We start from the raw sequence: 5,536 nt of genomic DNA on the forward strand, positions 1-5,536 counted from the left end.
CTGGAAGTCCTATCCCAGTTATCCTTATCAATTGTGATGGGAATTGGATTTTTCCCCAACTAAGTCAACTTCTAACTATGAAGGTAAGTCAAGTGGAGGAATTAATTTTGATTCCTCAGGTCCTAGTCTTTCCTTTGGGAAAGGCTAGAGTTATTGGAACTCGAATTAATTCTAGAAGAATTCCAATTTTCAGTCAACAATAAGTTTGATAACTCAAGAGTTACCAATTAATCAACCAAAGCCAAAAGGAAAGAAAATTTACTCGAATGAAAATAAATTGGATAAAGCTAAAGCATCCATAACATATAAGTCTGAAATACCTCAATTTATATTAAATAAAGAAAATCCTAACATGAATGGCTCATAAGCCAAATAGGCAACATATGTAATACAAGCATTAAAGTATCTGAAAATAAAAAAGAAATATAAAGTAAAAGGAATATTGAACCTGATGAAGAGTTGAAATCCTAAATCCTTTAAGAGGAATCGTAATCCTAAATCCTAAGAGAGAGGAGAGAACCTCTCTCTCTAAAAACTACATCTAAAACCTAAAATTGTGAGTTATGAAAAGCATCCTGAGTCTTTGCATGTTCCCTGACTTTAATCTGTGTTTCTGAGCCGAAAACTGGGTTGAAATGCGGCCCAGAATCTCTGCCAGCGACTTTTGTAATTCTGCAGATCGCGCACGTCACCTGTCCGCGTCGTCCACGCGATCGCGTCACTCAGCGTTTTTCGTACCACGCGTGCGCGTCGTCCACGCATTCGCGTCGTTCGTGCAGCTTCCAATCTACGCAGTCGCGTCAGGCATTCGAACGCGTCACTCTGATTTCTTCCATTTTGCGCGGTCGCGTGAGCCATGTGACCGCGTGACTTCTCGCTGGTCATCTCCTCAATTCCTTGTGTTTCTTCCATTTTTGCACACTTCTTCTTCATTCTCTAAGCCATTCCTGCCCTATAAAGCCTGAAACACTTAACACATAGATCAAGGCATCGAATGGTAATAAGAGAGGATTAAGATTAGCTAAATTAAGACCAAAGAAGCATGTTTTCAATCATAGAACTAAACTAGGAAGGAATTGTAAAATCATGCAAATCTTATGAATAAGTGGGTGAAAAGCTTGATAAAACCACTCAATTAAATACAATATAAACCATGAAATAGTGGTTTATCAAACATCCTTGGGTTTTAAAGACAAGGTAGTCCCCATTCAATTGAAGGACTAATTCTCCTCTGTTAACATCTATCACAGCTCCTGCTTTGGCTAGGAAAGGTCTTCCAAGGATGATGCATTCATCCTCCTCCTTCCTAGTGTCTAGGATTATGAAATTAGCAGGGATGTAAAGGCCTTCAACCTTCACTAACACGTCCTCTACTAATCCATAAGATTGTCTTATTGACTTGTCTGCCATCTGTAGTGAGAATATGGCAGGCTGTACCTCAATGATCCCCAACTTCTCCATTACAGAGAGTGGCATAAGATTTATGCCTGACCCTAGGTCACACAGAGCCTTCTCAAAGGTCATGGTACCTATGCTACAGGGTATTAAGAATTTGCCAGGATCTTGTCTCTTTTGAGGTAAAGTTTCCTGAACCCATATATCTAGTTCACTAATGAGCAAGGGAGGTTCACCTTCCCAAGTCTCATTACCAAATAATTTGGCATTCAGCTTCATGATGGCTCCTAGATATTGAGCAACTTGCTCTCCAGTTACATTTTCATCCTCTTCAGAGGAAGAATAGTCTTCAGAGCTCATGAATGGCAGAAGGAGATTTAATGGAATCTATATGGTCTCTATATGAGCCTCAGATTCCTTTAGGTCCTCAAAAGGGAACTCCTTCTTGTCTGGGAGATGTCCCATGAGGTCTTTCTCCTTGGGATTCACATCCTCCCCTTCCTCCTTGGATTCGGCCATGTTAACAATATCAATGGCCATGCACTCTCTTTTTGGATTCTCTTCAGTATTGCTTGGGAGAGTACTAGGAGGAGTTTCAGTGACTTTCTTACTCAGCTGGCCCACTTGTGCCTCCAAATTTCTAATGGAGGACCTTGTTTCACTCATGAAACTTAAACTAGCCTTAGACAGATCAGAGACTGCATTTGCTAAGCTAAAGGTGCTCTGCTCAGAATTCTCTGTCTATTGCTGAGAAGATGATGGAAAAGGCTTGCTATTGCTGAGCCTATTTCTTCCACCATTATTAAAGCCTTGTTGAGGCTTTTGTTGATCCTTCCATGAGAAATTTAGATGATTTCTCCATGAGGAATTATAGGTGTTTGATAAACCCATATTTCATGAGTCCTTTTGTGCTTAATTTGAGTGATTTATTCAATCCTTCACCTACTTATTCACATTAATTGCATGATTTTACTTTCCCTTCCTTATTATGTCATATTGTGAAAAACATGTTTCCTAAGCTTTAAAATTAATTGTTTTAATTACCTTTATTTCCATTCGATGCCATGATTAATGTGTTGAGTAGTCTCAGGTTTTCTAAGGCTGAATGACTTAAAGGATGAAAAAGAAAACATACAAAAATAGAAGGAGAAGGCAAAATGGAGCTTTAAGGAAACTGGTATCCATGCAATCGCATGGACGACGCGATCGTGTGCCAGAAGCGAAGAAGTAGCAACGCGGCCGCATGACTGACGCGACCGCGTGCCTCAAGTAGAACACCCACGACGCGGACACGTGACCGACGCGACCGCATGGAAAGGAAAAGCTCCAGACGACGCGACCGCGTGACCCACGCGGACGCGTGACAGAGGCCACGTATCAGAATTCACAGAATACGCCCCAGCAATTTCTGAAGCCCTTTTTGGCCCAGATCCAAGCACAGACAGCATAGATTAGAGGTTATAAAGTGGAGGAATGCATCCATTCAGAGGGAGCTCGCCAATTTCTAGTTTTCATGATTTAGATTTAGTTTAGAGAGAGATTCTCTCTCTCTCTTTAGGATTTAGGATTTCTTCTTGTTTTGAGAGTAACTCTGGATCCATGTTTAATGTTCTTTTATTTTCAGTTTACTTTTATTTATTTATTTGCTTTTAATATTTGAATTGATTTATGAATTATTCCATGTTACGGATCTCTATTTTGAATTAATGATATTTGAAGTATTTTCAGTTAAGATTGTTCTCTTTGATTTAAGTTGCCATTGCCTTCCATCTAAGGTCACCTCTATTATTCTAGAAATTTTACTTTTTCCCCTTTTGGTTTTGGTTAAGAAATTAGTAACTCAACAGTTATTAAACTCAACATATTTGATAATCGTTATCTTGCTAATTGAGCTGAACTTAAGTAATCCCAACCTTTTCTTAGAAAATAAATAGGATTCAAAGTTCAATTTAATTAGTCCCTTGACTTTTCTTTGCTTTAGCAAAGGTTGACCAAGTGGAGTTTAGATTCAACTTTCCTTATAGTTGAGAGAGATAACTACGTTGGACCTCTAATTTCTCATACCTTGCCCAAAAGTTTGCTTTACAGTATTTATTCATTTTTAATTTCCATTTAAATTATTTGTCATATAACATATTCCCACCTTACTTCCAAAATCCCAATTTACAAACTCATAACCAATAATAAGAACATACCTTCCTCGCAGTTCCTTGAGAAGACGACCCGAGGTTTAATACTCGGTTATCAATTTTAAAAGGGGTTTGTTACTTGTGACAACCAAAACGTTTGTATGAAAGGACTTTTGAAGGTTTAGAAACTATACTTGCAACGAGGATTTATCCGCAATTTTCTATACCACGCAAAAGTTCTCTCATCAGTGTTCCCATAGGGTTCACCCATGTAATTAACCTCTGCCATTACAAGGTTCTCAAGATCATAAGCTTCTTCTTCAGAAGATGCCTCTTTAGTACTGTTGGATACATTTTGCCATCCATTCAGACTTTGAGAAATCATGTTGACTTGCTGAGTCAACATTTTGTTCTGAGCCAATATGGCATTCAGAGTATCAATTTCAAGAACTCCCTTTCCTTTGAGGCATCCTATTACCCACGGTAATCCTCTCAGAAGTGTACATGAACTGGTTATTTGCAACCATGTCAATAAGTTCTTGAGCTTCTGCAGGCGTTTTCTTTAGGTGAATGGATCCACCTGTAGAATGGTCCAGTGACATCTTGGAGAATTCAGATAGGCTATAATAGAATATATCCAAAATAGTCCATTCAGAAAGTATGTCAGAAGGACACCTTTTGGTCATCTGCTTGTATCTTTCCCAAGCTTCATAGAGGGATTCACCATCTTTTTGTTTGAAGGTCTGAACATCCACTCTAAGCTTGCTCAGCTTTTGAGGAGGAAAGAACTTAGCCAAGAAGGCCATGACCAGTTATCCCATGAGTCCAGGCTATCTTTAGGTTGTGAATCCAACCATATTCTAGCTCTGTCTCTTACAGCAAAAGGGAAAAGCATGAGCCTGTAGACTTCAGGATCTACTCTATTAGTCTTAACAGTCTCACAGATCTGCAAGAACTCAGTTAAAAACTGGTAGGGATCTTCTGATGAAAGTCCATGGAACTTGCAGTTCTGTTGCAGTAAAGCAACTAGTTGAGGTTTCAGCTCAAAGTTATTTGCTCTAATAGTAGGGATTGAGATGCTTCTTCCATCAAACTTGGAAGTAGGTGTAGTATAATCACCAAGCATCCTCCTTGCATTATTATTTTCGGCTGCCATCTCCTCTTCTTTTTCGAAAATTTCTATAAGGTTGTCTCTGGATTGTTGTAATTTAGCTTCTCTTAGTTTCCTCTTTAGAGTCCTTTCAGGTTCAGGATCTGCTTCAACAAGAATGTTCTTGTCCTTGCTCCTGCTCATATGAAAAAGAAGGAAACAGAAAATAATAATAGGGATCCTCTTTACCACAGTAGAGAGATTCCTTTATGTTAGTAGAAGAAGAAAGGAATAGAAGAAGGAAAAGAGTCAAGAATCCAAACACAAGGGTGAAGATAGGTTCAGATTCTTTGAGATGAAGAGAAGTGTTAGTAAATAAATAATTAAATAAAAGGAGATGAGAGGGAGAAAATTCGAAAATTAATTTTGAAAAAGGGTTAGTGATTTTCGAAAATTAAAGAATTAAAATTAAAATTAAAATTTAAAACAATTAGTTAATTAAAAGAATTTTGAAAAAGAGGGAGGTAATTTTCGAAAATTAGAGAGATAAAATTAGTTAGGTGATTTTGAAAAAGATAAAAAATAAACAAAAGTTAATTAGTTAGTTGAAAAAGATTTGAAAATCAATTTTGAAGAGATAAGAAGATAAGAAAAGATATTTTGAAATCAAATTTTTTTTGAAAAAGATAAAAAGATATGATTGAAAAAGATTTAATTAAAAAGATATGATGGAAAAGATATTTTGAAAAAGATTTGATTTTTTTAAATCAAAATTGATTACTTGACTAATAAGAAACTAAAAGATATGATTTTAGAATTTAAAGATTGAACCTTTCTTAACAAGAAAGTAACAACCTTTAAATTTTTGAATCAATCACATTAATTGTTAGTAAAGTTTTCAAAATTTTGAAGTAAAGATAAG

At 36.9% G+C, this 5,536-nt stretch overlaps 1 non-coding gene across 1 annotated transcript; it reads left to right on the plus strand.

Annotated features, from left to right (window-relative positions):
• The first annotated feature begins 4,184 nt into the window (after positions 1 to 4,184).
• On the plus strand, positions 4,185 to 4,288 carry LOC127743610 (small nucleolar RNA R71). Its single transcript, XR_008004995.1, has one exon. It is a non-coding gene; the product is annotated as a small nucleolar RNA R71 (small nucleolar RNA).
• Positions 4,289 to 5,536: the final 1,248 nt, after the last annotated feature.

The sequence above is a fragment of the Arachis duranensis genome, chromosome 10 (genome assembly GCF_000817695.3).
Source record: "Arachis duranensis cultivar V14167 chromosome 10, aradu.V14167.gnm2.J7QH, whole genome shotgun sequence".
Taxonomy (NCBI): Eukaryota; Viridiplantae; Streptophyta; class Magnoliopsida; order Fabales; family Fabaceae; genus Arachis; species Arachis duranensis.